The following is a 12,229-nucleotide window of genomic DNA, read 5'->3' as shown; positions in this document are numbered from 1 at the left end:
CACATGTTTAATTCCTACCAATTTTCATCCACGACTATTGTTTTAGTACCAATTTTCATCCATAACTATTGTTTTAGTGCCAAAATTCATCACGCCGGTCACCCATTCGTTTAAGACATGCCAAAATATGAAATTATTAAGGGTAGTTTCGTTCTTTTCAAATTAGGATCCCTATTTGAGCATGAATAAAAGAATCTAAGTCCTAAGATTTATCTCAATTCGTAGTTTTTTTTCCTCAAATTAAGGTACGATGAGGAGGAGAACTGCGAATTGAGATCGATCTTATGGCTTAAATTAATTTATTTATGCTCAAATTGGAATCATAAGTTGAAAAGGACGAAAATGTCCTTAAAATTTTTAGATTTCGGGATGTTTTAAATAAATGGGTGACCGACGTAATGAATTTTGATACTAAAATAATAGTCGTGGATTAAAATTAGTACTAAAACAATAGTCCTGTATAAAAATTGGTAGAAATTAAACATGTGGATCAAAACCGTCATTTTACTAATACTCGTGGGACCAAAATTGGTATTTGCTCAAGTTGTAGGCAACGGCTCTCAATCTACAGAAACAGGACGCAATTCTGTTATAATAATATTATTATTATAATTGTTAAACCAAGAGTTAATTAGTTTGTTAATTAAATTAAGTAGTGGGTGGTGTGTATGCAGTATGTGGCTTAGTGTATGTGGAGTACATGGAGCATACATTCCTAATTTTTAGCTTTATTATTATTTCTCCTTTACTATAAAAAGGCTGTGTATCAATCTTTTTCAAATATCAATCAAGTTAATTCAATTCTCCTTCTCTCTCTCTTCTCAAATATATATTATATATATATTATAGATATATTATATTATATTTAATATTATTATATTAAATATATTATATTTAATATATCTAACATTTGGTATCAGAGCCAGTCAACCTTTCAACCCCGAGATATTTTTCGTAGTGAAATATGACTGCAAATTTCAATATTGTATGGACGGGTCCCAAATTGGACGGGAAACTCGATTACAATTATTGGCAAATTATGATGTCCACACATTTGCAAGCTCAAAATCTTTAGAGCTTTGTTGATCCCGGTCTACCCGAAGGAGCTGATGCAGCCGCTATACGGCGAGATAAATTGGCCTTGGGTCAGATTCACCAAGGTGTTCATTATTCCATTTTTGGGCAATTAGCTCGTGCTCAAACAGCAAAACAAGCTTGGGACATCTTAAAGGTGTCACATAAAGGAGTCGATCGGGCACAGAAGTCTAAGTTGCAGTCGTTGAGAAGGTTGTACGATAATTGTGAGATGACCTCTACAGAAACAGTAGATTCGTATTTCACTCGTCTTATTGATATGGTGAATAAGATGAGGCTATATAGAGATACGATTGAAGATGGTGCAGTGGTTGAAAAAGTTCTTCGAACTATGCCGATGAAGTATGACCATGTGGTGGCTTCAATAACAGAGTCACACAAAACCGAGCTCTTATCAATTGCAGAGCTGAAAGGTATGGTAGAAAGTCATATTGACAGGATTGCGTCAAAATCGGAACCACTAGCAGAAGAAGCTTTGAAGAGCCAAGTCACCCTTAATGTGACTGGCACTAATCAAAGAGGTGGAGGATCTGGTAGAGGTCGTGGAAGAGGAAGAGGAGGTTCTAGTGGAAGAGGTCGTGGTAACTTCAACCAAGGAGGAGGACGTGGTAACTCCAATCAAGGAAGAGGTGGAGGTAATACCAAACAAGGTAAATTTCCATTTCATTGCTACAATTGTGGCAAGTATGGGCACAAGATTGTAGATTGTTGGTATAATGAGGACAACAATCGTGGAAATCAAGCAAACATTGCTGAAAATACTGCTGAAAAGTCTGGTGAGAATTCTGAAACCTTACTTTTGGCCAGTGATAGTTTTTCTGCAGATAAAAACATATGGTTCTTGGATATTGGGTGTAGTAACCATATGCGTGGGAAGAAAGAATTGTTTTCTAAACTGGATGAATCAGTCCGGTCTGACGTGACATTTGGCAATAAATCAAAGGTGCCAATTTTGGAAAAAGGTAAAATATCTATTCAGTTGAAGGATGGTACTCAAAATTTTATATCCGATGTGTTCTATGTTCCTGAACTAGACCAAAATTTGTTGAGTATGGGTCAGTTGTCAGAAAAAGGATATAAGATACATATTGCTCAGGGGTGTTGTACCATTGAAGATGCTAAAGGAGTTTTGATTGCAAAGGTAATGATACTGCTAATTATACGTAAGCGATATGAAGTAACTCAAGACCAACTAAAGCAAGTAAATGTCTTTATTGATCACAGTAGAGGCCCTAAGTACAATCTACTTGGTTGCTCTGAGTGCCGATTGACTGCGGTCGGGATTCTCTAACAACAACCTATCGATCGTCCAAAAGTCCCCTACACTGTAGCTACTGTGGGTATTTATAGCCGCTTTGCCGGGGACAGGATTCCAGCCGTTCGGCATGTCCTCCACGTAGCCACCACGTGTCATCCTCCCGGGTGCCCTGCCTGTCGATGTAGAGAGCCGCCACGTGTCCTTCATCAGCTCTCTCGCCAAAGGGCTCCCGCTCGGTGGTTGACATCATCGTTCGGGCAACTCCCGGTCGGACCCCGACCGGGTTCTTCACAAGGAGCCCGACCTGTTACCTGCAAAGACAAAGAGAAAAGGACAAAGGCTTCTCGGTCGTGGTGAAACTATGCCGATCGGGATATTCCCTACCAAGAGCCCCCCAACCCGGGCCTTTTTGATCGACCGGGAAAAAATGGGCCGGGATGAAGAAGCCCAACCGTCGGCCAGTAAACGGACCGGCCAGCTGTCATTCCCCTCCTTGCCACGTGTCGGCCACTGCCGGCCTCTGCGACTGCAACCGTCACCTCGGAGTCAGCGCTGGTCGTGTCACGCAAGTGGATGATTTTCCCGTCCAAACGCCCTCCTATAAATAGGCCCCTGAGGCCTTCATTTAAACTTTCCTCAATCTTCTGAAGCAACCGGCACCCTCAGAGAGTCCCGAGCATCAGTTCAACGAACCAGTCGAGCAAAGCCAAGCTTCAAGCTCTCTCCCTCGTGCAAAGTACCAGCAATCGGTAAGCTCTTGATCCCTCAGCTTTTTACTCTGTTCTTAGCTTTGCGTAGGAATAGGATAGGACTAACTTTGAGCTAACCTCCCGATCCTGTACTAACCTCGACCGACCTTTAGGTAGAAACATGTCGGATTCGGATAGCCAGAATGCTTCAATCGCAGACTATGACGACACAATCGAGCACAGCAGCGAGGAGGTGGACATCATGTCCTACTCCCCAGAGGTCGAACAACGACCACAACCCACTCTCGACCAAGCCCCCGAGCCAGCAGGGTCATCAAGCTCGTCAGGGACCTCGGGGTCGAGCTCCAGCGGGTCGGGGAGCGAAGAAACGTCCACGAGCAGACGAAACCTCCCGGACGAAGGCGTTAGGGAAACGCCTACGAGGGTAATAGGGGATTACCCTCGAACCGAGCCTGAGGGCGGAGACCGGGCCAACGAGGCCGAAGGGGACGAAGAGGACCCGACCGGGCCGGCGCCGCCAGGCGGGGACGGGTTCGAGTTCCTCAACAGCGAGAGCGTTGAAGGCCAGAAGAGCTTGCTGACAAAAGGAGAAGCAAGCAAAATTGCGGCAACTCTTGCTGGTCGGGTCGAATTCGATACCAGCAGACAGCTCGGAAATATCATCGAGCGGCACCAAGGGAAATGGATCGGGCTGCATTACGATTCGCTAATGGCCCCGATCACATTCCCCTTTTCCAGCCTCCTCACAGCATTCTTGGGTTACTACCAAGTTATGCCCGGGCAGATTTGCCCGAACGCACATCGAATAATCGCGTGCTTCCCCCAGATCTGCCGTCGACACGACGTGGCCTGCACCATGGAACTCTTCAACTTCGTCTACCAAGTGAAGGTGCTAGCGGCCGAGTACGGGGGTGGATTTCTGATGATACAATCCCGAGCGGATAGATGCTCGATCGAAGGGCTGCCCGGGAACAACCGGGGGTGGAAGAACCGGATCTTCTCCGTAAAATACGATCCGTGGATCCTCCCGGTCGAGAGGGTTTGGAGTCAGCGTTTTCGAAAGCAAGTCACGCCAGTCGAGACCCCGACCCTCATCGATGCCGTGACTAAGATCTCGGGCGAGATCTACGAATACCACATCTTCAAATCGCCCCAGTGCTACGACGCGGCCCGGCTACCCGGTCCGGTCTACGACCAGACCGAGAAGTACAAGCCCGAGCCGGCAGGTGTAACGATCGCACGGATGCCCGCTCGGGGCAAGAGGAAGGGTAAAAGCTTGAAGCTAACTTCTTTCCCGATCCTTAGCATTCTGAGCGTATATTCTTTATCGTCCCGAATTGACTAACTTTCTTCTTTGTTTGCAGCCATGGCGGAGTTCGGAGACGAAGATGCCCCCCTTCCCCCGCCCGCCAAGATCTCCCTTGGCGGCAAGAAGAAGGCGAAGGCGAAGCCAGCCGGGGAAAAGGAGATCCCGACGGCCCGACCTCTACCTACCTCGACCGTCACGACGGCGGAGGGCTTCGTCGTTAAACCGACGGACGTCTTGGTCACCCGGGTGGAAGTCGCCCGGGGCAAAGAGAAAGTGCCCGAGCAGGGCGTGACTGAGGTGGGCGGTATAAAGCGCCGCCGAGAACAGCGCAGCCCGAGCCCTTCGGTCGGGCGAGAGAGGGCCGTTACGTCCATACTGGCCTGGATCGGCAACGCCGGGCCAGCTAAGGAGGATTTGGGGAAGATGACCCCGACCCAAGTGGCCGAGAAGATTGGTTACGATCTGGCCGAGGTAAGCTCTCTTCCATTAACTCTCTTTTATATGCAAGTGTCTTCGACCGGGCTAACGCCGAACATCTTCTTGTACTGCAGATTTCCCGCGCGGCCCAACTCCTTCAAGGTCGGGCCATGCTGGCCGAAGAAGCCGACCACCACAAGAAAACGGCCGCTCGTCGCTTGAAGGAAATCAAGGACATCCAGGCCGAGCTGGAGAAGGCCCAGAAGGGCCTGAAAAAGAGCGAGGAAGACCAGGCCCTTGCAGAGAAAGTCGCCCAACGGGCGATCGGGGAAGCGAAAGAGCTGAAGGCCCGGCTCGATAATCCGAGCGAGTTGGTGCAGACTGTCTTCAAGGACAGCGAGTCGGGCTCGGCGTTTCTCACGGCGGCCCGGGGAACTAAGGTCGGAGAGGACCTGATCGTCTCCTTCGGCCGATGGGCGTTCAAGTCCGGGCAACGCAAAATGCTGGAGCGGGCCCGTACCCGGTTGGAGCAAGCTCTCGACGGAGAGGATCTTCAGCTGGTCCTGTCGGCTTTACCCCCGGACCTAGCCGACCCCGTCCCCTCCCCCTTCGCTCCCAAGGAAAAGGCGGCCGAGCCTGGGGCCTCATCGACGGCCACTTCGAGCGGGAAGGAGGCAGCTGCCGGAGCTCGGGAATTGAAGAAGTAGAATAGGCTTCTTCTTTTTTGTAGAAACGCTGATCGGGAGCCCGGTCCCGAATTTGTACCGGGCACTCTCTTCGTGATTAATAAATTTCCTTTTTTGCTAAGTTGCATCGTTCGTTTCGTGCTTTTACACCTTTGCTTTTAATTTGCACGCACTGATCGTAGCCGCATACCGATCATAGTTGCTTGACCTCATGGCCTTTGGGCCCGGTCCTGCATTACTCGACCCGCTCGACGCTCGAGATTTCGACGTCCGACTGCCCAACCTGATCGGGTTTACCCGATCTCCAGGCCTGTCAGAAATCTTGAGATTACCCAAGCCTCTACGTCCGGGATATCTCCGAACAACGGACTTAAGTCAACGTCATATTGGCCAACCCAATCAGGTTTACCCGATCTTCAGGCCTTGACGAAATTTTGAAAATATGTAAGCCCCTGATAGCTGAGTTTTCCCGAGCGATGGGCCTACGGATACCCCCTTATCCCAGCCCCCACACTATTGTGCTCTCATGGCACGAGTGAGTGCAATAGTGGGCAAGAGGTGATCAGATCGGGGAATTATGCTGTGTGCTCCTGGCTTCCCCGACCGGTGGCGTGACTCGAATGTCCGCCGATGTGGAGCACGCTTGACCGGTCGATAAATTCGCCCGGTCGGTGTAGCTTGAAGATAAATTGATCTACGTGCACTGAAGGTAAAGAAAATAACCGACCGGGCCGCCGCATGCAAGCGGTCGAACAATCACCGATCGTATATACATTAAAACCTTCCCGCTCGCAGGCGGTTAAACAAATATTTACAACCATAAAGCTTAATTACAACCGACGACCGGGACCTACTCGCAGGTTAAGCCCCCGCTTCGTCAAAAGATTACAAAAAATAGGCTTAATGCCTAAACATAACGAGGTGCTCGGAATTCCAAGTCCCCTCGATTACCCGACCGGTTGTCGTCTCCAGCCGGTACGTACCCGGCCGTATGACCGCGCTAACGATATATGGCCCTTCCCAGTTCTGAGCTAGCTTTCCGCCCTCTAAAGGTTGACTGGCCTCCCTTCGTCGTAGAACGTAATCTCCAACCTGAAAATAACGAGGGTGAACCCGAACGTCTTTAGAACTCTTAACACGCTTCTGGTATTCGGCCATGCGCCGAGCGGCTAGCTCTCGTTTTTCCTCGACCGCATCGAGATCCACAGCCATCGCATGTTCGTTTTCCTCCGCATTGTAGGTTCTCTCTCGATCGGTCGGGATCCAAGCCTCGATCGGGAGTCGGGCTTCAGCTCCATAAACCAGGGCGAAAGGGGTCTCCAAAGTAGCTTCCCTCGGGGTCGTCCGATAAGTCCATAAGACATATGGCAACTCATCGGCCCAACTACGACCGGCCGAGTGTAACTTCTTTTTCAGACCTTCCAAAATCGTCCGGTTCGCGTTCTCTACTTGACCGTTTCCCTGCGGGTAAGCCACCGACGACCGAACGTGAGTTGTCCCGATCGTGGCCAAAAAGTTCTGGAAATACTGGCTTAAAAATTGGCGGCCGTTGTCGCTGATGAGATGCACGGGCACACCAAAGCGGGAAATCACATTTCGCCAAAGGAAACGAGCACATTGCTGAGAGGTGATCGTGGCTAAAGGCTCGGCTTCTATCCACTTGGAGAAGTAATCGATGGCGACGATCACAAATTTTCTCCGACCGGAAAGCTGAGGGAAGGGGCCCAATATGTCTACCCCCCACCTAGCGAAAGGAATTGCGGTCGTGACTGGCTGATAGAAGGTTGCCGGTCGTCCAGGCATCCGGGCGAATAGTTGGCACGTCTCACATTCCCGAGCTAACTTTTCACAGTCCAGCTGGAGGGACGGCCAATAGTACCCGATCAGCATGATACGACGGGCCAGGGATCGGCCTCCTTGATGTGAAGAGCAAATTCCCGAGTGTAGTTCCTTCATGACTAAATCGGCCTCAAATGCGGTCAAGCAACGCATCAGAGGGCCTCCATACGATCGCCTGTAGAGACGACCGTCCAAAACTTGGAACCTTGGGGCTCTAAGCTTGGCCTTCCGAGCACGCTGTGGGTCGTCTGGGAGGCGACCATGCTCGAGGTACTCCTTCAGATCGGTGATCCAATTGTCTTCTACCGGTTGGATTGGATTGACCGGTAGACGATGAATGCTGTGTCTCGGGATCACCAAAATCCGAGCTATCTTCGACATGTGTTCCGGGGCATCTTGAGCCAATTTAGATAAAATATCTGCGTCGGCATTATCTAATCGGGGTATGTGTCGGACGGTATACCCCCGGAACTGAGCAAGCTTCTCCATGGCAAGATCTCGGTAAAGCTGCAGACGCTCTCCATTGACTTCATAATCCCCGAGAACTTGCCCGACCACGAGCGCGGAATCTGTCTGAGCTCGGATGTATTCAGCCCCCAAGTCCCGAGCGCACTGTAAGCCGTTAACGAACGCTTCGTACTCGGCTTCGTTGTTGGTCGGGTGGAACTGGTACATGAGAGCAAAATAGACCTTGAATCCTTCCGGGCTCGTGACCACCACTCCTCCTCCTGCTCCCTTCTTGCTACTTGATCCATCAGTAGCCAACGACCACCACTCGGCCTCGGGATCCGCAACCTCGGGAGGTCGGGTATCCCGGGCGGTGCACTCGACCAAGAAATCAGCAAGAGCTTGACCTTTAATAGCCGGTCTCGGTCGGTATTCGATCGCGTACTGGGTCAACATTAACGCCCACTTGACTAGGCGGCCGGATGATGAAGCGGTTCGGAGGACTGGCCCGATCGACTGATCGGTCAACACGCGAATTGCTCGACCTTGGAAGTAGGGAGCCAACTTCTTCGCGGCAATGTATAAGGCGTAGACGACCTTCTCTAGCCGGGAGTACCGGAGCTCGGGACCATGTAGCGCGTGGCTTACATAGTACACCGGTCGCTGGACCCCTTCCGGATCGGTTCGGCACAACACTGCGCTTACTGCGCGATCGGACACGGCGAGGTACACGTCTAGCTCTTCTCCGAGCTCAGGCTTTGAGAGCACGATCGGTGACATGAGATATTCCTTCAGCTCATCAAAAGCCGCTCGGCACTCTTCGTCCCAGACGAATCCATTAACCTTCCGCAATACCTTGAAGAAAGGTAAAGCGCGCTCGGCTAGCTTGGAGAGGAACCGGCTGAGGGCTGCCAACCGACCGGTCAATTGCTGGACTTCCCGAACGGTGGAAGGTGGTTGCATGTCCAGAATCGCTTTTACTTTGGCCGGGTTAGGCTCGATTCCTCTCTTGGTCATCATATAGCCGAGGAACTTGCCGGTCTGAACCGCGAATGTGCACTTGGTTGGGTTCAGCCGCAGCTGGTACTTCCTCATGATCTGGAAGCACTCCCGGAGGTCCCGAGTGTGGTCGGATCGGTCCCGACTCTTGACCAGCATGTCATCGATGTAAGCTTCCATCGTTCGGCCTAGTAGATCGGCAAAGAGCATGTTGACCATCCTCTGGTAGGTCGCTCCTGCGTTCCGGAGGCCGAATGGCATCACTCGGTAACAATACAGCCCGTCCGGGGTTACGAAGGCTGTCTTGCTCTCATCTTCATGGTGCATCATGATCTGATGGTACCCCTTGAAGGCATCCATGAAGCTCATTAATTCGGCCCCGGCCGTCTCGTCGACCATCTGGTGAATGCTCGGTAGAGGATACGGGTCGAGCGGACAGGCCTTGTTAAGGTCCGTAAAATCGATGCACATCCTCCATGCTGGGGGCTTAGGAACAAGAACGATATTTGCCACCCACTCGGGATAGACCACCGGCCGGATGTGCTCGATCGCCGCCATCTTTTTGACTTCTTCTCTGACAAATTCGCGGCGATCGGAGGAAAGGTGTCGTGTTTTCTGCACGACCGGCTTGGCTGAGGGATCGACGGACAATTTGTGACAGATGACCGATCGATCGATCCCGGGCATGTCTTCAGGCCCCCACGCAAAGATATCAGCATACTCCCGGAGTATGGCCAAAACTTCCACTCGAAGCTCGGGGGTGAGGGCTCGGCCAATCTTGATCTTCCTATCCGGGCGGTCCTCGGACAGGGGAACTTCTTCTATTTCCTCGGAAGGCTCAGGCTGCTCCTTCCGTTCCTTAGCCTCCTCTTTGGCTATGGTGTTCACCCGGGAAGAGGGTCCGGAATCTCGTCTGTTGACCGCTCGGGTGTAACACTTCCGGGCGGATTGGACATCGCCGCGGACCACGCCGACCCCATTAGGGGTGGGGAATTTCATGCACAGGTGGGGCATAGAAATTATCCCACCGATCTTCATGATGGCGGGTCGGCCCAAGATAATGTTGTGGACGCAATGGAGGTTGACCACAACAAATTCCAGCTCCGTCCTGATCGACTTTGGAGGCGCGCCGATCTCGACCGGGAGCGTTACCTTTCCCTCGGGGTAAATAAGAGCCCCGGTAAATCCTGACAGTGGTACACCGACCGGAGTCAGCTCCTTCCTGTCGAGGCCAAGCTTCTCGAAGACGTCCAAGTAAAGGACGTTCACGCTGCTGCCCGTATCCACCATAACCCTTTGGACGTCCGTCCCCTTAACGTCAATCGTGACCACGAGCGCCTCCATGTCGTGGTCACTGCTGGTAGGTTGGTCCTCGAGGGTGAAGGTTATGGGTTCCATCTTCTGCCTCTTCCCGGTCTCCCGGGAATCCACTATAGCGACCGGGCAATTAGTCCGCGGTCGGGAAGCATCTTCCAGTCCACCAAAAATGACGTGGATGGTAGGTTTTCCGGACGGGCGGCTACCAGACGGAGGGTCAGGGTCCCGTCGGTCATCACGACGATCGTCCCTTCGATCGTCTCTTCGGTCCTGACCTGACCGATCGGAGCGGTGATGAGAACGCCTGTGATCCCTCCGATCGGTATTCTTCTTGTTGTCCTCTCTCTTCCCCACACACTTGTCCAATTTTCCCAGGTTGAGCAGATCTTCCAACAATTGGCGTAAGTGGGTACACTCCTCGGTGTCATGCCCAGCGCATCGATGGTAAGCACAGTGCTTACTCTTGTCAGGGCCGTCTCGACCGGGATGGGGGAGTTTGATGAGATTGCAGGACTGGGCGTATTGCATGGCCTCCGCTGCGGATCGGTTCAAGGCCGTAAACTCGCCAGGCCTGGTGCGGGATCGGGGATTGTCATCTCCCGACCGATGTTCCGCCCGGCCGGCCGGTTTACGGGACGAAGAGCCGACTTCCTGCAAGTGCTTTACGGCGTTCGCCTCGCCGGCGTTGGCATAATCTGTGACCCTCCGAAGGGCCTCCTCGTAACTGGTCGGGGGGTGTAAGATGAAGTCTTGATACAAATGTCCCGCCCGGAGAGATATGTGAAGCATATGGGTGGCGGTCGCATCGTCCATAGGCTCGACCTCCCCGACCGCTGCCTTCCACTTGATGAGGAAATCGGTCAAGCTTTCCCCTTCTAATTGCTTGGCCTTCTCGAGATACATGTAGGACTTCCTCACCACTTTGGAAGTGATGAACTTCCTCACAAATTTGATCGCCAGGGTCTCAAATTTATCGATCGACCCCGGTTGCAGGGTACGGAACCACTCTGCCGCCCGACCGGTGAGGGTCGAGTAGAAGGCCCTGCACATCACGGCGTCTGAAACGCCCTTCAGCATCATGTTGCTGAAAAAATCATTCACGTGGGCCTCAGGATCTGCCCGTCCGTCATAACTCTTCTCTCCAGAGACCTTTAAATCGAGCGGGTAAGGCTGGGCCATTACCGCTGCTGTGAAAGGCGTCTGGTGCAGGGTCGATTGATTGACCGGGGGTGTTGCAGGGTACGCATTCCTGAGCTGCGCAACTTCCGCCTGGAGGTTATAGAGTAATCCTCGGGTTTCGTTGAGCTCGGCGGCTTGAGCGGCTTGGGCTGTATCCCGAGCGCGTCGCCGTCGGTGAGATCTCAACCCGCTATACCCAGATGAAGCCTCCTGACTAGCCTCCTGCATCGGTACGTCTTCTTGCCCGCGGTTCGGGTCTTGGGGTCCCAAACGCTGGCGCATCTCCGGTCGAAGGCGATCAAAAGCTACCGCTCGGGCAACTTCTTCAGGGTCCTCCGCTTGGACGGCCTGAGCTGGTGCCTTCATCGCATCAGCACCCCCCGACCCCAACCGCGAATGAGCCGAGCGTCGAGCCCGGGATGCGGACTGACGCTGCGGCTCTACCTGTGCGGTCGGTTGTACTGGAGGGGCGGCGGCTGGAGCTGTATAAGCAGGCGTATATGGTGGATAACCAACCGGGGTAGTGTAGCACATTGGTTGGCCTGGCCAATACCCATACGGCGGAGGTGGGACCGGGTACGGATACTGGGCGGGATACATCATCGGCTGCTGCTGATATGGCAAACCGGGTGTTGGGTATCCCGGTTGTATGTAATTCACCGGCTGTTGGGCGGCCGGGTATGCATTTGATGGATGCGGTGGTGAGAGGTTGAGGTTGAGGTCCATCGTCTGACCCTGCTGTTGGGTAGCATAGTGGTCGGAGGAGCTCGCCGCATCCGGCTGGTCGTCGGCAAAGTTGTTGTGTGCCCACGGATACATCGTTGCAAAGAGGCCGAGTGCTCGTCAAGACGTAGCTTTGTTGCACCGGGTCCCCACAGACGGCGCCAAAATGATACTGCTAATTATACGTAAGCGATATGAAGTAACTCGAGACCAACTAAAGCAAGTAAATGTCTTTATTGATCACAGTAGA

Source organism: Ipomoea nil, unplaced genomic scaffold (genome assembly GCF_001879475.1).
Source record: "Ipomoea nil cultivar Tokyo-kokei standard unplaced genomic scaffold, Asagao_1.1 scaffold2036, whole genome shotgun sequence".
NCBI classification, from domain to species: Eukaryota; Viridiplantae; Streptophyta; class Magnoliopsida; order Solanales; family Convolvulaceae; genus Ipomoea; species Ipomoea nil.
Note: the sequence above shows the minus strand (reverse complement) of the source record.